The sequence below is a fragment of the Thermobia domestica genome, chromosome 15 (assembly GCF_964235325.1).
Source record: "Thermobia domestica chromosome 15, izTheDome1.hap1.1, whole genome shotgun sequence".
NCBI lineage: Eukaryota > Metazoa > Arthropoda > Insecta > Zygentoma > Lepismatidae > Thermobia > Thermobia domestica.
In genome coordinates, this window is record NC_137468.1 from 29,141,284 (window position 1) to 29,164,598 (window position 23,315).

Consider the following 23,315-nt stretch of genomic DNA (forward strand, 5'->3'; position numbering starts at 1 on the left):
CTCTGCTCCAGATCCAAACTAAAGTGAAGCCTTGTCACCCCTCTGTCATATTCACCACATCATCAGATTATTACCATTTGTTTAAACATTAAATTAAATAAAACTTACTCCCAATGCCTCTCTGTATGGTGTTAATAAGTAATCTACAAGCAAAATATTTTTATTGCTGTGCCATTTGGAATAAAATTTTACTAATATAATAACCACAGGGTAACAGGAAATTAAAGCTTTATTGTAATGTAAACCATGTCTATATTCATTGAAAATATAAAACAAAAGATGGTTAAAACAAAGCGAAGACGAAGATTCTTAATTCATTTTTAGTTATTTTGAATTTTTGTAATTATTCTGTCAAAAGCTAAGTAACTTTTAAAATGTCCACGTCAGTTGTTGTCTGATTAGATAAGATGCTCTGTGAAAGAAGAGCCTTAGAATAATCGACAATCTAGGGCGGGAAAGATAGAAGAGGTGGGTATTTGGTGCTATACGGGTAGGAATAAAGAGAGAATTCTTGAAGTGGAGCTTCAGACCTTAAGTTTGCATTGACTATCTCATGTAGAAACTTTAGATTAGTGACATTTTGCGAGTACCCGGAGTCTGCATATTCAGATAATGCAGGAAATCTTCTAAGTCATAGAATGAACAGTAGGAACATGGAAACGTACTATGGGCAGATAAATGTTCCCCCGCTCCATATAAGTGAGCAGTGATCGATCTTAGGTGATTCTACTTTACATTAACTTAGAGAGTTGCTCGAGACAGTTGCGCGAGAGCGGTCGGTGGCGGCAACCGTTTTAGTGGAAGCAACTGCAGTGGAAGCAAACGAAGGCAGCAATTTAAAGCAATGCTTCACAAGCAGTTGTGCCACCGAGTTGCGCCACTGCAGTGGCTGAATATGAAGAGGGACTAAATGTGTAGGGCGCTAGAGCACGTAAGTTTTGGCTAATGCTGATAAACTGCAAGTAAAATAAAACCAAAAAGGCCTGCCTAGACCTAAACACCGAACCTAAATGTTTTCGCCCTACCCAGCCGGTCGCCTAGGTTGTCTATATGGATGAGCCGGCCCTGTGTACTATCTGAAACCATCAAAAAAGAAGAAGACGAAAAGGAAACATCAGATTAGGACAATAAATGAAATGCTATATTTGACCAAAAAAGAAAAATGAAAAAGAAGAACACTTGAATTTCTGGGGGGGGGGGAGATAAAATAAATAGCTAAACCTTTATATATGGAGGTGTGAATCTAGACCCTGATTTGGACAAGGTTTAGTTTTTGAAATTTTGAATTTTCTAAGGAAGTGACAGAAACCTTTATTGAACAGGATATGTAAGTAGTTATTCCACTGAAGAAAATGAAATTTAAAAAAAAAAAAAAAATGAAATGAGATCCTAAAGCTCTACGTCATACGATTATGCCGGCTAGGCTAAAGAAGACGGTGATGATGAGAAATGAATGAAAATCGTGGAATGAAGAAAGTTGGAGGAAACGGGAGAACCCAGAGAAAACCCATGCACACGGCGTTTGTCCACCACAAAGTTCATTAGGCGTGAGCTGGGATTGAACCGAAAACCCCATGCACCAGAGGTGAACGCTCTACCACTGAGCCACCGCGGCCCTTAAGATGAAACGAATAGACATTTAAGCTTAAATTGAAGCAGAGACGATTTTAAGCGCAATCATTTTATCGTATGTCTGGTATTAAGAAATGTTCATTTTCTGTCTAACTGAATGTCTCTAATCATGTTTTCTTTCTTTCTTTCTTTCTTTTTAGTTTAAAGTCCCACGTTATTCTACGAGGCTAAAGAAGACTGTCATAATGAGATGGATGAAAATGGTGGAATGAAGACAGGAAAAGGAAGAACCCACTAACGCGGTCTTTATCAACCACAAAGTACACTTGGCAGGAGTTGGAATCGAACCAGAAACACTACACACCAGACATGAGAACTCTATCACTGAGCCTCCATAGCCTCTCTTATCATAGGAATTCTATCACCTCACAGTCCTCTGCTAACTTAACCCTAACGTAGCTACTAGATTTCTAGTTATATGTGTGGTTTGTATATGAATAGGCCTACTTCCTACTTACATAGCGGAGAACGTTTCTGGATGAGATTTGTAAACAACCAAAATCATCTTCCGGCGCTGAAAACCGAAAAAGAAGCATCGGCAAAGACGAACAAGAAAGATAAGGTTACAAGACTCTTTTTTTCTTATTTTTGTTAAGGAAACAAATTTCTCTTTGTCCGCCTCTAAGCAGAGGTGCCCTGAATTTGGAATTTGCACCTCAGGACACCATCAACAAGGGCAGGTGTGAACGGACGGGGGCCTCGTGGAGCCGCGGGCCAAGGTAAACAATAAGTTGTTACCTTGCAGTAACTCTGTTGCTACATAAAAGAAGCCGCCAGTGCTGCGGGTGCTCTCCCACCATGTGAGCGTCAGTCAAAGAAGCAGCGCCCCCTTCTGACTATGCACATATCCAATACAAGTATGCATGTTTTAAGTATATGCACCGCCCACCGATGTGTAGATCCATTTTTTGATAAAGAACAAGGGAGCATTTTCACACAACAGCATGTTGACGAATGTTGACAACCACGAAAAAAGAATGAAAAACAGTATTCTTATTTTTTTTAGGAAAAAAATATACGAAACATTATTAAAATGATGATGCTGCTAATCTTCTGGTTGCTTCAGACCGCATAAGCTATATAAAGCAACCTCTAAGTTAATAACCAGTTAAATTCTGATTTAATGGCGCTAACTACTAATATTTACATATATATATACAGAGAAGAAAAAGTCTTATGCCTGATGCTCAGATTACTTAAGTTGGATATGTTCTCTCAATGACTTAATGATAAGTATCTGGGGGGACATGGTAGCTCAATAATAGAGCGCTTACCGCTAATGCTTGGGGTCTCATGTTCGACTCCCAGCCAAATAAGTTTGTGGTAGACAACATCATGTCCGTGGATTTTCTCCGGGTACTTCTGTTTCGTCCCACATCCTCATTCCACCATTCCATCATCATTAACATTCACTTGCCTAAATCATCCGTCTCCCTTATCCTAAAGGACATAATAATAGGGCGTTAAATAAAAAAATCATTTCATTATCATTCACTTGCCTAAATCATCCGTCTCCCTTAGCCTAAAGGACATAATAATAGCACGTTAAATAAAAAATTCATTTCATTATCATTCACTTGCCTAAATCATCCGTCTCCCTTAGCCTAAAGAACATAATAATAGGACGTTAAATAAAAAAATCACTTCATTGTCATTCACTTGCCTAAATCATCCGTCTCCCGTAGCCTAAAGGACGTAATAATAGGACGTTAAATAAAAAATTCATTTCATTATCATTCACTTGCCTAAATCATCCGTCTCCCTTAGCCTAAAGGACATAATAATAGGACGTTAAATAAAAAAACACTTCATTGTCATTCACTTGCCTAAATCATCCGTCTCCCTTATCCTAAAGGACATAATAATAGGGCGTTAAATAAAAAAATCATTTCATTATCATTCACTTGCCTAAATCATCCGTCTCCCTTAGCCTAAAGGACATAATAATAGCACGTTAAATAAAAAATTCATTTCATTATCATTCACTTGCCTAAATCATCCGTCTCCCTTAGCCTAAAGGACATAATAATAGGACGTTAAATAAAAAAATCACTTCATTGTCATTCACTTGCCTAAATCATCCGTCTCCCTTAGCCTAAAGGACGTAATAATAGGACGTTAAATAAAAAATTCATTTCATTATCATTCACTTGCCTAAATCATCCGTCTCCCTTAGCCTAAAGGACGTAATAATAGGACGTTAAATAAAAAATTCATTTCATTATCATTCACTTGCCTAAATCATCCGTCTCCCTTAGCCTAAAGGACATAATAATAGCACGTTAAATAAAAAATTCATTTCATTATCATTCACTTGCCTAAATCATCCGTCTCCCTTAGCCTAAAGGACATAATAATAGGACGTTAAATAAAAAAATCACTTCTTTGTCATTCACTTGCCTAAATCATCCGTCTCCCTTAGCCTAAAGGACGTAATAATAGGACGTTAAATAAAAAATTCATTTCTTATCATTCACTTGCCTAAATCATCCGTCTCCCTTAGCCTAAAGGACGTAATAATAGGACGTTAAATAAAAAATTCATTTCATTATCATTCACTTGCCTAAATCATCCGTCTCCCTTAGCCTAAAGGACATAATAATAGGACGTTAAATAAAAAAATCACTTCATTATCATTCACTTGCCTAAATCATCCGTCTCCCTTAGCCTAAAGGACATAATAATAGGACGTTAAATAAAAAATTCACTTCATTATCATTCACTTGCCTAAATCATCCGTCTCCCTTAGCCTAAAGAACATAATAATAGGACGTTAAATAAAAAATTCACTTCATTATCATTCACTTGCCTAAATCATCCGTCTCCCTTAGCCTAAAGGACATAACAATAGGACATTAAATAAAAAATTCACTTCATTATCATTCACTTGCCTAAATCATCCGTCTCCCTTAGCCTAAAGGACATAATAATAGCACGTTAAATAAAAAATTCATTTCATTATCATTCTCTTGCCTAAATCATCCGTCTCCCTTAGCCTAAAGGACATAATAATAGGACATTAAATAAAAAATTCACTCCATTATCATTCACTTGCCTAAATCATCCGTCTCCCTTAGCCTAAAGGACATAATAATAGGACATTAAATAAAAAATTCACTTCATTATCATTCACTTGCCTAAATCATCCGTCTCCCTTAGCCTAAAGGACATAATAATAGGACATTAAATAAAAAATTCACTTCATTATCATTCACTTGCCTAAATCATCCATCTCCCTTAGCCTAAAGGACATAATAATAGGACATTAAATAAAAAATTCACTTCATTATCATTCACTTGCCTAAATCATCCGTCTTTCTTAGCCTAAAGGACATAATAATAGGACATTAAAAAAAATTCACTTCATTATCATTCACTTGCCTAAATCATCCGTCTCCCTTAGCCTAAAGGACATAATAATAGGACGTTAAATAAAAAATTCACTTCATTATCATTCACTTGCCTAAATCATCCGTCTCCCTTAGCCTAAAGGACATAATAATAGGACGTTAAATAAAAAAATCACTTCATTGTCATTCACTTGCCTAAATCATCCGTCTCCCTTAGCCTAAAGGACATAATAATAGGACGTTAAATAAAAAATTCATTTCATTATCATTCACTTGCCTAAATCATCCGTCTCCCTTAGCCTAAAGGACATAATAATAGGACATTAAATAAAAAATTCACTTCATTATCATTCACTTGCCTAAATCATCCGTCTCCCTTAGCCTAAAGGACATAATCATGGGACGTTAAATAAATATTTCATTTCATTTTAATGATTAGTATGTTAGACCATTGTTTGGGTTCAAATACCTGTAAGAACTCATTGTTTCAAAATCACACCACGTTGTGATGACAAATGAAAAATTCCACAAATAGCGGACTTCCTACCACCTTTATATAAACAGGCTGCTTCCAAACAACACTGACAACGTTTGGGAGGTGATTACTGACACCAAGATAAGACAAAAAGTATAGACCAACCTGGGTACACAAATGCTCCCTTTCAGAGTTATAGGCTGCCAAAAACATTAAAGAATGAACTTTAATGTTTTAAAACTATGTCCATAGTTTTAAAACTATGGGATCTATCGTAGTCGAATCAAGACTTCACTTAGGAACTAGTATGTCTCCTATCCAAATATCCAAATTTCACAACCCTGCGTTACTTCCGCAACAATTTTTATAAAAGTAGTTGGTGAGTACTCCAAATTATATACCTGCAGCCAAACTCTCTCTATAAAAATTGTTGCATGAGTACAGCAAAATTGTGAAACATATTTTTGGATAGCGCACATATTAGTTCCTAAGTGAAGCCTTGACCCGGATACGGTAGGTCTCCTAGTTTTGGAGATATGGATCTTTAAATTTCAGTTTTTCATGTTTTCGGCAGGTTATAACTCCGAAAGGAAGCATTTGTGCACCTAGGTTGGTCTATATTTTTCGTCTTATCTTGGTGTCAGGAATCACCTCCCAAACGTTGTCGGTGTTGTTTTGAAACACCTTATATATAAAATGCTTTGGGAATTTGTGTCAACTAGTATTGTATGCGGTACGAGACAAGGTGCAAAAAAAAAAAAAAAAAAAAGAAAAAAAAGGATTTTTGGTCTTGTCTAGAAAATGTTGTGAAAGTCTCGTCTCGCCTCGATTATTCTCGGATTCTTTTTTTCTCGATTCTCGTGAAAGTTTTCTTTTCTCGTCTCGATTCTCATGAAAGTTTTTTTTCCTAATCTCGATTCTCGTGAAAGTTTTTTTCTCGTCTCGATTCTCATGAAAGTTTTTTTTTTCTCGTCACGTCTTGTTTTGTAAATTTATGTACCCGTACTTGACTTTTGGAAGTAGATTTGGTAGAATTAACTTAGTAATTCCAGTTAGTAATAGAAAATTCAATTATTATATATTAATAACTCGAATAATGAGCGTTAATTAAAAAAAAGTATCGTAGATATCAACCAGCTTCTTTAATCAGTTTTCATTCCCAAACATATGTAAAAATCTTTCGTAGCACAGAACTACTGTATTAGTAACTGATTTTAACAATAATTTTTCGGAGTGTATATGAAATGCAAGATACTGAGGGAAGTTCTGACTTAATTATAGTTATAAAGTGACAGAGATGTAATCAATGTAACAGAGTTAATACAGCTGGACCTCGATAACTGAAATTCCTTGATAACTCGATTTTTTCACATTGCCTTAAACTTTCCATGACACTCAATATTAAAATAATCTCTGTAAGTCGAAAAACTACAACCTCGATAAGTCAAGTTTTACATATTTCAAAATCATATTTAAAACCTTGCTAACTCGAACTTCCGTATCTGCGAACCTCTATAAGTCGAATTTCTCTTGATGTCACCTCGATAATTCGAAGCTACAGCTCTAGCCTCTTACGTAACTGCCATTGTTGCTAAACCTGTGATTATTGCTTATTTGTACTTAATTTTGTTTTTATTTTCCAGTACTTATTATCCAGTACTTTATTTTTGTTAATCATCATATTTAATTTAAGGAACTTTCACAATTTCGAGTTATAGAGGTTGAATGAATAAAACTTTGTGTTATAGAGATTGAATGAATAAAAGTTCGAGTTATAGATTTTGAATGAGTAAAACTTCGTGTTATAGAGGTTGAATGAATAAAACTTCGAGTTATAGAGCTTATATAGTCACTTTTCATGAGAAACATGGAACTTCGATATCTCGACTTTTTGTTTTGATCATTTTGATAACTCGAACCTTGATTACTCGAAAACATCTATAACTCGAATTTTTATCTATTCCTTTCAGCTTTGAGTTATCGAGTTTCCACTGTAGTATACAATTATTAAAATATTCGAAAAGAGCGTGCATTAAAAGTTATTTCATGTAAAAATGTAGGTTACCTTACTTTTTAACATGGAAATTATTTCCTTCATAAATAACAACGGAATAATATCACATGAGTAGTTTAAGCAGTTTAATAGCTAAATAGTATTGTGTGAAAAGTTTAATCCTAAGCCATTAAATGATTAACAACATATGACGACGGTTTAGCTAAGAACCTTCATTATAATCTGTTTGCAAGAAGAAATTAGAAATTCAAAATACACTATGTATTCATATAATGTTGAATTATAAAGGGAATAGAGTGCGACTTAATGAATAAAATTGCTAGGTCCCCATTTAAGTCACATTTATAGTTATATTATGTAATGACTTCCAAATCTTTAAAGTTGATAAATGCTTCTGTCAAGAAATTTGAAGCTTAAAATATACTATATAACGATAATCATACCTGTTGTTCTATATGGTTGCGAAACATATTCGCTTACTCTGAGGGAAGATCGTAGGCTGAAAATATTTGAGAACAAGATCCTGAGTCGAATATTCGAAACCGAAAGGAACGGGGATGCGAAATGGCGGAAACTTCTTAATGAGGAACTGCATAATTTACACCATTTACCAAATATTGTTAGGGTCATCAAGTGTAAGAGGCTCAGGTGGGCAGGTCATGTAGCCCACCTGAGAAGAAAATAGGAAATGAAAGAGAATAGAAACACTTGCAAAGTTTTAACCGGAAATCCAGTCGAAAAACATCCATTAGGAATACTAGGGGGTAGCCAAAAATTTTAATTATCACCACGAAAATAAAAATAGAATATTCACTGTAATTGGTCAAAGTTAGTTCTTCTGCACGTAATATCCCTGCAGAGTCAAACATTTTTTCAGTATTTCTTTACCTTTTTCAAGCCCTCTTTATAGAATTCATCTGGTTTGCTCGAAAATCACTGTCCTACTTCGAAAATGACATCCTCTCTGTCGTCAAATCACCGACCACAAAGTGGTTTCTTCATCTCAGGAAACAGGGATAAGTTACTTAGAGCAAGATCAGGCGAATAAGGTGGATGCGTCAAAAGTTCATAGCATAACCGGTAGATCGTGGCAAAGTCGTGGTGAGTTTGCTTCTGAATATGTGTCAATAAGCGAGAATCCCATCCTGCAGCCACCTTATTCATGTGCAGTTTCTTATGAATAATCCTCCACACACTTCCGTAACTTAGTCCAGTCTCCGCTATCACTATTTCCATGGTCAATCTTCTATTTTCGAGGATAACGGCCTCCATTTTCAGCACTATGGCAGGTTCATCATGCAGGTTGATGTCATCTACAGGCTGTGGAAAGAAAAATACTTAGGCACATATTTGACATTGGCTCAAGTAATCATAGAAATCACACTGATTATGCACAAAAGTTTTATGTAAATATATGAATAACTTCTTTATGGTAATTAAAACTTTTGGATACCCCCTCGTACCTAAGGGCAGATGAAAGGACAATATTAAAATGGATCTCGCAAAGATAAGAATACAAGGTAGAAACTGGATTCAGTTTGCTAAGGACAGAAGTGAATGCAGAGCTTTTATGAACGCAACAATAAACCTTTGGGTTCCATACGCCACAGGTAGTTATGCTCCTTCATTGTATTTACAAATCACTTTATCAATTTATAATGTTTATACTATGAACAGTAACAATGAATCTTTGTTTGAAATGTAAAGCCACATTGCCACGTTAAATAAATCTTGTAGCTGTCATTAAAAAAAAAAAAACAAACAAACAAACTTGCAACCCTACCATATTTAACCGTGTACATAGTCTTGAAAGGGTCATAAAACATTTTTTTCATCTTGCAAGGAGTTGAACGATGCGCAACTTTCTGGGACGTCTTGCTTGCTACCTGCTATCGCCCTCTCGCTGACATAAAAGAAAAAACAGTTTCACCGCTTCCGAAACAGTGAATTCTTTTGGACAAAGAGGGGAAGTGCGCCAAAATACACGTTTTTAATGGGAAGGTTCACTGTTTGTCCACTAGAGTGCAGTGCTGCATGTGTGGAGCAACTTTTCTTGCTTTCAAAAAGTGGTAACATGTAAAGAGTAAATAGAAAGATCGGGTTGCAAGTTTTTTTTTTTTTTTTTTTTTTAATGACAGCTACAAGATTCATTTAACTTGTTAAGACACATCGAGACTCTAGAATGCACATGTCTCCATGAGACTATTTTGTAGGGGATATAATTTTTCATTGAAAATGGCACAATCAAACTGACAATGGAAAAGGGTATAGCCGGATAAGAGGGTAAAAAGTGCCATTACACAGATTGCTCTGATACGTATACCAAAGGTATCTTATATCCAAAGATAATTATGACCAAAAATCAACTTCAAATTCCTTCGGATTTCGAAGTTATTTGTGAAAATTCGATCGTTTAACTACAATCGTTTAACTACAATGATAAGGGTTGAGGAAACAGGAGAATACCTGTGATTTCTTCCAACCCTTCAACTTTCATTTCAAAATGGGTTCTTATGATTCCGGGACCCGTGCCACTTTGATTTTTCTTTCTCGGTAATTAAAACGTATTCTACAGTATATATAGTTGCACGTAAGAAGATACATAATATGAATTTTGTAATTTAAAATTTAAAAATACAGTATGGTACTAATTTTATTTCATCACTTTTAGCCAAAAAAATGGAATTCAAACAATTCGCACCCTGGGTCTTGGTCATCAATACTGCGTCTTATTCTTATTCTTGCAGTCAAGTCTTGGTCCTGCATTTCGTAGTCTTGGTGGTCTTTCATGCTATACAAGAGCCAAGAATGCTCGCCTGATCGGTACAAATGAAGACCAAGTGTGATTTTGATTATGGTCTTTCATACTATACGGAAAGCAAGAAAATATGCTCATCGATACTTGGTGATCACCAAAACAAGGCCAAGAGCAAGATTACTATGCAATTCGTCTTGCATATCCAATCTTTATCTTGTTCTTGTATCGATGTCCTTGGGCTTGGTGAAATAAAATGAAATATTCAGTTTAAGGTCCCTCGATTCTGCACCGAGGCTAAGGGATACGGTGACCATGAGAAATGAATGAAATCGTGGAATGAAGAAAGTGGGAGGAAACAGGAGAACTCCGAGAGAACCCACTACACGGCGTTTCTCCACCACAAAGCCTACTTAGCACAAGCTCTGATCGAACCATGGACACCATGCACCAGAGATGAATTCTCTACCACTGAGCCACTGCAGCACTGCTTGGGCTTGGTCGTCCATATCCAATCTTTCTTTTGGCCTTACTTAAACAACTTCTAGTTTTGTTCTAAATCCAGACTCCATTTTGGTGTAGATATTAATATTACAGTCGATTGGTAAAATCAATCTTCCACATTTAAAAATTAAAGTACACCCAATTACAAAAATAAGCATTTACCATAAAAACACTAGCTGCAAGTGTTCAAAATAGATTTATGGTTTCTATAAAATCAATTGAAAATTGCTATTTTTAATTAGGCAGCTAGTGAAAAACAGCAGCTTTCGACTCCAGCCGAGTTTAAGCTCAACCTAAACTCAGTTGACCAAAGTGAACTGATCCGACCCGACAACCCAACCCGAGCTGACCCGACCCGACAACCCGACCCGAGCTGACCCGACTGACCCGACCCGAGTTGACCTGACCCGACCCGACCCGTTTGAGAGCACTACCTGTAACACACAACTTGCTTAAAATCTCTGTAGGTCGAACAATCTTAGCAAACTATCGAACACATGAAAGGTAATAAATGTTTGTAGCGACATATGAACATCACTGTTCGATTCCCGTGTGCACATTCACAATAATACGGTTTTTGACCTGAATACCGTATTGTATTTGGAACAAAATCAATATAACACCTCGAGGGCGCGGTGGCTCAGTGGTAGAGCGTTCACCTCCGGTCCTTGGGGTCCCTGGTTCGATCCCAGCTCGCGCCGTGTGGGTTTTGTGGTTGACAAACACCGTGCTCTTGGGTTTTCTCTGGGTTCTTCCGTTTCCTTCCACTTTCTTCATTCCACCATTTCACTCATCTCTCATTATCACCGTCTCCTTTAGTTTAACCGGCATAAACGTGGGACGTAAAACTTAAAAAGATTTCATTTCAATATAACACCTGTATGTCTTCCTAATATACTGCAATTGATACTATTTATCCTTACTGACAGCTCGCTGCGCACACGTGGTGCTCAATGCTGTGTTGCCAGCTTTTGTGTCGGGTAATGAAACACAAAATTATTCACTGCAAGTAAATCTCAGTTTTAAAAAATTCAATGACACAAAAGAAACCTAAAAAGAATTCTCCCAATAACCAGCAGGTCCACTACTCAAGTTGACGTTCGACTAAAGCAATGTGCATTTATTTTCAAATTGACAACGTGCGGAAAGGGTGGAATGTTTACCCTTGCAGAATGAGAGAAATGAGCCACTATAGTTGGCTGAACGTGCTGTTACCATAGAAACAGTTCTTGCCTGATTGTTGTGAATACGTGCAGGAAGAAAAAGACAGAGGGAAGCAACTGTCAGAAGGGACACGTTGTATCAAACGGACTATAATATGTCGAGATCGTACCTTGAATTTAACGGTATGGGTATTTTATTTCAGGAAATGGAGATTGATGCTGTTACCTTCGTTCATTTCAGGAATTGAGTAGATTTTGAGTTTAACGTCCTTTTCAGCAGCGAGGCTATATGAGACGTATGCCTACTGATTAACGTAGAATCCGAATCGCATGAGCTTCCACCGGAAATCGAACCCGGGTCTCCCAGGTCAAATCCGCATACACTAACTGCTTAGCCACGAAGGAAGTTCTCATTGGTCATTTCAGCCGAATAGGAAACTGCATGAGACAGCTGTTAGGAACATGTAAAAACAATTTTTAGGACTCTTTCTGTCAACTCCGGAAAGTCCAGGATGTCCGCAGATGTGACTTTTGCGAAAGATCGTGTACGCCTTTCCCCAACAGTGCTCTTCTACTTCTAACTCAAATGTGCTGTCGTTTCATTTGTTGAACTTCCTCTTCGAGGCCGTCGTCGAAATTAAGACGATTGCCAAAAGTATTATGTAAAAACGAAGCTACCCGGTATAACAATCCAACTTGGGGAAGCAACTTGTCCAATTGGTGACGTAGAAGAGGATACTTTCTCCAAGAATACCATGAACGGCCTCAACAACCCAGATAATGTTTACAACACAGCGGGAAAAGTTCGACTCTGCTGTAGTCAATTGCCTGCGCTTATCTTTCAGTGTAGATATTAAAACTATAAATCCTCTTTCTTCCAAATATTCAGTAGTATCCCGAAAGCTACGATTCACACCGGACCGGTTCCGTGTGCGATAAAATCTTGAAACACACATTTTACTATTCCTGCATTATTTGTGATTGCAGTGTATGGCTCCAGCAAATCGACAATATAGCCAGTCATAGCACAAATAGTAAATGGCTTACATAGAGGCAACTTTTTTTTTTTTTTTTTTTTTGTCCAGAGTACAATCTTTGTTCGTACTCACATACGATTTTCGTACATACCGAAACTTGCTATTCCCTTTCCAGCCATAGAATTGCAGCACTAACACTATTCGAATTGCTTTTGGCCGGCTTAAACAAAAACGTAACCGTAGTTAAATTACACAATTCGATTATTATCAGAAGCACAAGCGCTCCCACGCAGTATCTGGAAGAGGTGCGATTATGAAATTTATATTGACATGTAGAGCCATTCATGACGAGTCAGAAACTCAAATTCGACCATCTTTGACTTTTGACAGTATTCATGCTTACTAGGGATGGCCACAAAGTTCCAGTTCCGGTTCTTGGAGATCCGATTTTCAGAACCAGTTCCGGACCGGTTCCAAACCTGTATCCGAAAACCCGGTTCCGGAACCGGATATTCTAGAGCCGGATCCGTTCAGAGCCGAAAACCGGTTCCACCAGGGACTGGTTCCGGCCAAAATATCTTTGGCATAACACAGGTTGCATATCTGCCCGTCACTGATTTTCTTCATTTTACACCAAGTTGCACCGCGGGTATCAAACCATAGTCAAAATACACTATAGGTGAGTTGGTACTGCTTCCATGGTGGGGAAAGAAGGTGGACTCTCAAATAGGGTGCAGACGGAATATATTTGGGGGGGGGGCACTAAATCGATTGGGGAAAACTACTTGTCGCTATTTATGCCCGTTTTTGCAGTATGGCAATCAACGTTAAAACCGGAAATCATCAAATTTTACCATCTTCGGTTTAAGTAGATCGTTAACAGAGAGTAGATGGAACCTATTGTTGAGACGCTTTGAATTGATTTCAGAATACCGCATGTCACTATATCTTACCGTGAATACCGCGATTAAAATTGAAACCAAAAATGGTTAATTTCTACTACCATTTCCGGTGTGAATAGAGAGTTAGTTAATCTTTGAGCTAAAATTACTCTTGAGACGCTGAATCGATTTTCAAGAACCGCTTCTCGATATGTCTTACCGTTTTTGCACTGATACATGTCGACAGTCTCCGGGGAAGGTGGCTCAGTGGTAGAGCGCTTACCTCTGGTGTGCGGGATCCTGAGTTTGATCCCCGATCAAGTAAAGATATGATGTACAACATCGTGTCTGTGGGTTTTCTCTGGATACTCCCATTTCCTCCCACTTTTCCATTCTACCAATTCTTCTATCATCATTCACTTGCTTTAATCATCGCCTCCCTTAGTGTAAGGACATAATCAAGAGACGTTAAACTGAAAAGACAGTCAGACGGACGTCGCCTCAACTCATTCTATAAGATTTCGATACTTGTGCATAGCACAGTTTTGAGGTGTGGAACTTTAGTATTCAACTTCATGAAGAGCGCCTAACGTTTTTAGTCTTAGTCCAATTTCTTCATTGTACTCCACAAAAGAGCGTCCCAGGTCCGTAGCCAGCCCAAAAATTTAGGGGGGGGCGGTAGAAGTTAGGGGGGCCCGACCCAATCATATTATACTTCATCACCATATTATAGTTCATTTGCAAGCCTACCGTGAAATTTTATGGGGGCCAGCCAAATTTTAGGGGGGTCGGCCCCCTTGCCCCCCATGGATACGGGCCTGGAGCGTCTCCCCTTTTTTATTACATTTTGTAAACGTATTTTTGTTCTCTGGTTATTCTGTCTGTCGTTACGCAACAAGTGTAACTCTACTGAATCAGGAACGCCAAATAGTAAAATCACGTTTGTTACCTATTCAGCTACACAGTACACACACAGCACCAACCTATGTTATAGAAATTGTATTCAGAAATCATCTGTTCTTTGTATAATTTCTTTTGTGCTTAAGGACAAGGAGAGGAAAAGGCAAAACCTTTGTAAAATATGATATAAACAAATTGCCCAGTAAAAGTTTTTTTTTTCTGGAAAAAATAAAAGAAGAAGAAGAAAAAAGAAGTTTTCTTAAATGATGCACCTGAATCGTAAATTGTATTGCAAGGCGTTTACGATTGTATTTCAAAACACTTGAAGGCTCTGAAATATATAATACGCATGGTCCGCGACTAATCAAGTTAATTGCTTTTTCAAGAAGACGATGAAATTACGTTTATAGAAAGAAGAAGAAAAAAGATAACTAAAGACTTCAAGTTTGGTTTTAAATCCCTGCCGGCCGGGTTTTTTTTTAAAGGAAAGTGTGTTCTCTACTAAACCAGTGAATACCACCGAAGTAAATTTGATTGTAGGTAGTCTTGGGCTTCAGAGAGAGTGAAGTGCTTCGGGGAGACATGTTATTGTTGCTGTTACATCGAGGCACGCGAACCTTATCTGAGAGGCCACACGCACAAAGATTAAGTATTCATATGTGTCTCGTCCATCCCCCATGGGGAGACATCTGATACACAGTTGTTTATTCGTTCAGAAAAGCTTGTGATGTGCTCCTTTAGCAAAACGGCCTTCACTACATTTTTATGAACGACATCTTCTTGAGTAGAACAAAAAAGCTACAGCAGTGACATCTGTTTTCGTTTTTCTTATCAGCAAAAAGTAATTGAGCTGTAATAAAAATGTCTGCATCGATTCATGGAAATTTGAGGAGAAAAGTTGATATTTCGTGTATTAAATTTATATATTGTTATCAATTCAATGTATGACTGGGAGCGATAAAATGAATGTTTTAGTTATGTGATTAAAATGAATTTATTATACGTAAATTACAGTGGAAACCTCTTATAAGGGCCCACTTAAAATTTCAATTAAAATTCGTTTAGTAGGGAGGGACTCGTCTTAAAGGGGCGTTTAATTAGTTACTAAAAATACTGTATTTCGAGTCAGGAATCAAGACTCAAATAAATGGAGAGAGCTCCTTCCTGGCTAAACGGTTAACGTACGAGCCTATGGCTTGGGAGACATGGGTTCGATTCCCGGATTGAGTTTACGTGGTTCAGATTCCACGTTAATCAGTAGGTCCTCGTCTCATTTAGCCTCGCTGCAAAAAGGGACGCTAAAGTCCGACTCAACTCAAATAAATGGAGATGAATTTGAATTATAACATTCATAATTTAAGTGTTTTCTAAAACTTCCAGTCGCATAAACATCTCTACAATATCAAGGACATACGTAGCGGGTGGTCCTGGGGGTCCGGACCCCTACCCCGAAATACTGATTTTTTTTTTGTAAATTTACTCTAATTTTAGTTTTTTTTTTTTTTTTACAAATTTTAATATAATTCATCCTCATATTAAATTTGGACCCCACCTGAAATAATTCCTGCGTACGTGCCTGTACCTACAATACTATTAGATATACTCGTTCTCCTCACTGATCGTGTAGCGGATCCAGAGTTCAATCCCCAGTGGGAGACCATAAAAACTGAACACATTGCGGTAGTTGGATTCCAATTTACTCTGTAGATGCACCTCTAGTATAACCTGAGTGCTGAGAGAGCCCGCTAAACTCCAACCCAATCATTTAGCTATACTCAGGGATTGACGCTTTCGCTCCTGACCTTATATAACTACGCTAATTCCAGCTTCCTGGCAGTTTAGAACAATTTTAGAACACGTTAAGTACGAGAAATTATTGAAAAATACGGTAAATAATTTTATTAGAAGCAATGTAATAAGTTTACATGGAATTTGGTTTACTCTCCTTCAAAGTACTGTCCTTGGTTAGCAATGCACTTATCCAAACGTTGAATCCATGACTGGAAGCATCTCAGGAAGGCTTCTTTTGTAAAGGCGTTCAGCTGCTCTGTCGTGGACCTCTCAATGGTGTCAAAACGTTTTCCTTTAAGAGTTTTCATCCCGGCGAAATTAAAATACCGCTAATTTTACAGTAATCATGTGATATCTTCAAATAGATAAAAGATAATTGAAATATGGAACAAGAGCGCCCTAGACAATATTATTTGAGGTATTGAGGTGAGGTATCGTGAGGTATGTGTGAGGTATCGTTATCACAAGTCACCTAGTGGCTTTCCGTTTTCAGCCGTTTAGAAACGCGAAAATAAATGCCTTTTTTCAAAATGGCTCGAAATCGAAAGCAGATAAGTGAGTCGTAATAACGGTTTCTTATGTAAAATAATATTGTCTAGGGCGCTCTTGTTCCACATTTTGATTATTTTTTTATCTATTTGAAGATATTGCAAAATTACTGTAAAATTAGCGGTATTTTAATTTCGCCGGGATGAAGACTCTTAAGTACGTTTTAATTTTTTGGGAAGAGCCAGAAGTGGCATAGTGCTATATCTGGAGACCACAGCGAATGTAGTACAGACAGGAATATTTTTTCGGCCAAAAACTCGTGGATAAAGAGCAAGATGTGGTTCGGAGCGTTTTCGTGGTGAAGAAGGAAGTACATCTCGATCGTTGTTCGTTTTCAACCGACTCCTTGCTGCTTTTGAATGGCTCATACCACTTGTAAACAGTCTTCAATGAGACAGCTTCATCAGTATACACTGATTATGACATTTCGCGAGCTACTTTGACACTTTTTTTTTTTTTCAGCTTAGAACAAAACTTAATGTTGGCGCGGGACAGAAACTCTTAACACGTCCTCACTCTTCTGCTTCTGGAAGCCAACTAACATGTCACAACTCGTTCAAACTCGACACTGACTGTACCAAAGGTTTAGGCTACCGGGCTTACTAGTCAAAATAGATACAGCATCGACAGATGGCACTGTGCAACTACATACACCGTACTTTTTGATCAGATCTTGTATATCAGGAAGATCAAGAAAAGTAGGCATAAGAAATACATGGCAAATACAGCTGTATATATTTGATTTTAAGATGAATTCATTTATTGATATTTTGGGATAGAATTGCTACAGTACGAGCATCACTTCAAACATTTTTTTTTTTACTGACATCAAAATATTTTTTACAACAAAATTATAAAGCAGAAAAGGTGCAAAACTTGCTTATCATTCCGTGAAACTCCTACAAAGTTGAATGAAATAAATGCTTTTCGCTTAAAAAAAAAAAAAAAAAATCAATAAAGGGTCGCCTTCCACTTTGATTTAGTGGTTAGCGTAAGGGGCATTTGGTGTACATGGTCCCGGATTCGATTCCCAGGTGGGAAGGCATTAAAATTTGGAGGTATTACAATGGTTCGGATTTCACCTTAAACTGTAGGTCCACACTTCATATAGCCTCAGTGCTGAAACCACATTTTCGGCCTCATACCCCCTCTTAAAAGACTCAGCAACGCCTCTGCAGGCGTTATATAGTATAGAACATGTTTAGTAGATACTCAGATATGTATCTGGGCTGATTTAAGTGATATAGGACCTACACATGTTTTTGAAACGTGACAAAACGAGAAAAACTGTCGTAATCTATCATTTGAAATCAAGGCAAAGTTTGTTTTTGTTGAATTGGAAAAACAATCTTCCTCCAAGGCACCTGAAAAAAAAAATAAAAGAAAAAGTGAAAGAAGTTTGTCAAAATGACAAATCATGCAAGTATCACCAATTGTCTTTTTTAAAAATCATTGCCTGCAGTGGACACAATAACATCTTTGAGAATTTGAAAGAAAAACATACATAGCAATGTAAAACAAACAAATGTACCGACAACTGTGTATGAACTGTATAGTTTTTGTTCTTTTTCTGCTTTAGCATAGGAAACGCACCTGCTTCTGACCAAACACGCACTTGTCACAATTGATAAGAACTGAAATTATAGGTAAACTGTCGCACACTACACCATTGTTACCACAAAGACAAATAATTGTATGTTCTTTGATTTTTTTTCGCTTTTGTCTTACTAAAGCTACTTTTATTTTCGGTATAATTTAGTTGTGGCACTCAACTAACGACTTGTGAGTGGAAAAAATCACACATTTTAAGACCCTGCAGCAGTTTTCAATACACATAAGTATTTTGTGACTACTAGAAGGACCATGCGATGCTTTATCCATTGTTTCAAGGTCTGTGTGTCACCTTCGCTCGTCGACTGACTTTAGATGAATGTTTTTTGTGTTGTGTCTCCATTCTAATCCAATACGAAATCGAACATTGATCTGTATTACAGAAAATGACACACAAAATTATGGGGACCTAATATAATATTATTAATTATTCTCTTGACAATATCTCGGAAACCACAAACTCTAGAAAGATGCCGTTTTCACTGATCGTTGCAAATTTTAAGTAGATTGTTCAGTTCTAATTAAATATTTAAAAATTAGCGAATATCAATTTACATTATTGAATAACTTGAATGAATGAAAATTATCTTTGAATGTTGCAAATTTGAACGAGGCCGTCGTTATAACAATATTTGATTGTTAAATTTTTAATGTAAAATAATTAGGCAAAAATTGCTTTGTTTATGATTATAAAAAATGTTAATGAAAACAAAAATTATATGAATAGTTATTCAAAAATTAGCTGTTATTTCTTTATTACATTTTTTAGGGATACACCTCAAGTGCTGAAATTTTAACGAGTTATACGTTCCAACACCACACATTTCTACACGGGGTTAGTATATCTCTCCATCTTTTGTTTCATGGCCAAATGATAATGAAAAATGAAGGATAACCATTTCTCCAGTCTAAGATGAATCTTAATTGTTTGGAGTGTCTTGCCCAATGAACACCATATATCACTGACATTATAATTAATTGTGTGTATAATGTATTTGCTTATTACATACTGCATATACAAGAAGAAAGAAAACACTGATCATACATGAATTAAAAACCCCAACCAAAAGTTGGCTCAAATCTTGCAAACGATGCGAGATATTGAAAAAAATAATCGAAATAATCTTCCCTTTATAATACCTCCTTGACTTTTTTTTTTTTTATCAAGACGCATTTCCCTTGTGCCTGTAAAGGGACATGTAATGATGTAAGTACAGATATAAGGAATGAAAAGAAGATTCATGCTCATACAGTATGTGAATGATGCGCTGTGTAGAGAGTGCAGGTTTACTTAGTCTATTATTAAAACTCCTTAATAGGGTCAAAATCAAAGTAGTGTCACTGAAGACAAGAAATAAAAATACTTACGTCCGTTAGAGTCGTTAGCTTTTAAATATTGGAGGAGGGGTCATCCAACATTTCACATACACATAACTCCACACTATTCTTTGGTTTGGTTTAATTTAATAGAAGGGATCTAATGATTTATTGTAATTTATGTAATGCAAAAAAGTGTCATTCATAACCATTCAAGTTCACAAGGACGAACCCAAGTGGGAGTTGGAAGATATAATCCACCTACACCCCTTTTCCGAAATATGAAAAAGACATTCAAAATACTGGCTTAAAAACAATAATACTCTAAGAATTCAACTGTACACAATTCAACTGTATGTTCTGAAAAAATATCCCCCTCCCCCTAAAATTAAAATTCTAGGTTCTCCTAGAAAATTATCGGGTGTTATATGCCCCCTGTCCCACCTCTAACAACGTTCGTCCTTGTATCAACTGTTAAGAAAGCCAGACCCAATTACCGGTACCTTCAATACTCTCGAATATGGAGAATTCACGCTTCCTTCAAGAGAATCGTAAAACACAATTCAACTGTTGGTATATTTGACATAGCAAGGGGTTTCAAAACAAAATTATTAATTATGTAAATACACTGGTAATTATGAGGACGCTGTAATTGCCGTCTGTAGTGTACCCTTCAATAAATATATTATATCATTACTAACACTCGGATTTCTATAACATGTCAAAATTTTATCCTAAAGTTTTCTTTTTTACATGTTTCACTAAATGTAAGTACATTTGTGACTCTTTTGAACACGAAAATATGGCTTTTATTGGTCATATAAAGGTACTTATATTTGAACCATGTTATATAAGGTAGTCTAAAAAGTATTGAGCCTTTTAGGCACGAGGTGGCGTTAGTGTCCCAAATATCGGGTAAACGATAAGCAGCGGGTCAGATCTAACTTCCTTTGACAGCTGACAGTTGAAGCTAGTAGTATAAGAGAAAAAATAAGAGAGTTAGTATAGTACCCCGTGTGCAAAGTGCCGCCAACAATCATCGGTCCGCCGTCGCCTTTTGGCGGATAACCGCCAAAGGGAAGAAAAAATGACTGCCGGCATCCGCCCGCTTTCGGTTCCAAGCGGAAAGCAACCGAAGCGGAAGCGAAGCGGTTGCCGTCTTCGGAAAGTTAGCTGACAGTTGTCGTTTTACCACCAGGTGGTGTTATAGAGATTTTTTCAACGAATGACTGCTGAATGATGGTGAGAACTCGGTAACTTCGGCTGCTAGGATATAAGAAAAATAGGTGGCAGCACTGGTACTCATGTAACTGTTGTCAGACGGTTCATAAACTTACAGAACTATTTTCGTGACCGATTACAGCAGAACATGTTACGTTATTCGTTACTTGGCAAAATGTCAAATATACTGCAGAAAGCTTTGCTCTTTGCAAACAATAAAATCGAATTAAAAATTCTCACTGACAACTACTAGTTACTTCTGATATGCTCGGAAGGCCATGTCTTTGATGTTAAATTGACATTCAAGTATGCTAAAGCGGTAGTTATTTTGTGTTTATGTATTGGTATAGAACTTTCAGGGTATAAATACCAATGCAATACGTTGTTGGCAAAATTGAGAGTAGAGGATTAAGGGCCACACAGAAGAGCCCATGTGACGGGTTAATATCAGCACTGGTAGTTTCAAGCCGGCACTGGTAGTTACAAAGCGACCATGTGGCAGCTTAATGGCGGAACTTGTGGTTTTAAGCCGGCACTAGCGGTTCAGACAAGGAGAAACGGCGGATGTCGCCTTATTACCGCCATGGCGGTAAAGTTGCGGCATTTGTGTAATTTCGTAACGGTACCACCGCCTTAAGCCGCCATCAGCCCGCCAAATTTTCGACGAAGGCCAACAACTTTATTTTGATAAAGGTACAAATGCTGCGAGACCAATGAAAAAATTGTTCTATCTTAGTGTTTATGGCAAAGATACATTATGAGATGCAAGAACCAAAAGGTGATTCAGTCGTTTCCATTTTGGAAATGTTGATGTCCAAGATTCTCCTCGCAGTGGGTGACGAATCGCATCAAAAGTGGATTAAGTCAGGCAAGACCAGCATCTAAACAGTCAAGACATCGCCAATGACATAAATATCCATCACCAAGCAGTGTTAAAACATTTGGAGAAAGCTGGCTACAAAAAGAAGCTCGACATTTGAATGCCATATGACGTGACTCAGCAACATTTACTCGTTCGAATGTCTGTTTGTGAATCTCTACTGAAATGTAACGAAGGCGAGCCATTTCTAAAGCGGTTGACCACGAGTGATGAAAAATGGATAACCTACAACAACAAAGTGCAAAAGAGATCGTAATTGACGAGAGGAAAAGGCCCACAGACTGTGGTAAAGGCCACACTGACGTCGAGGAAAGTTATGCTGTGCATTTGGTGGAATTAGAAAGATATCATGCATTACAACCTGCTGCCGCCGAGCAGAACGAAAGACTAGGACCTGTACTGTCGACAATTAGAGCGAGTGCACTAGCTAGTAAAAGAAACGGCTAAGCTAGTCAACAGAAAGAGTATAATATACAATGCTCACAACGGCAAATTGCATACATCTTTAAGGAGCCGTCAGAAATTGAGAAAATTTGGTTGGAAGATTTTAATACATCCACCGGATAGTTCGGACCTGGCACCGTCAGATTACCATTTGTTTTGGCTCTACGGTACTCTCTGAATGGTGTTAAGTTAGTATCAAAAGATGCCTGTGAAGACCACATGGTATAACGTTTGGACCATAAACCAAGGTTCTGTGGCAACGTGGTTATGATGTTGCCAGAAAAACGGCATGTGTTCATCAAAGAAAATGGTGAATATGTGGCTTGATAATGTTCTTTTTAAATCACAATAAACATATTATGAATTTTGGCTTCTAAAACCTCAATACCTTCTAGACTACTTGATAGCTTTAGGTCATATCTGGATCTGAGGTTATACAAAAACTTTTTTTTTAATGATATTTAAGACTACCAAATTGCCCGTTCTTCACGAGGAGAGAATACATTTCATTTTGGACACAAAGGACAATTGGGGCTGAATTTGGATTTAAACGGCATCGGAAGTGTCATTGTTAGAGACTCCGAAAACTATGGATTCGACACTAATATCGGTCATTTTAGATTATTTTTAAATATCTTCCCCTCCTCGTTCCCTAAGTTTCACCGTCAAAGTGAAATGACAAAAACCATCTCAGGCCCGAATCTCATCTATGTGGAGAATTTGATCGTGATCGGTCCGTGGTTCCAGAGTTATTAAGTTACAAACATAATCACTTACAATTTTATATATTAGATTAGTTTAACTTGTTTTTCCCAATATACGTATATGTGCCACTATTGATAACGACAAGA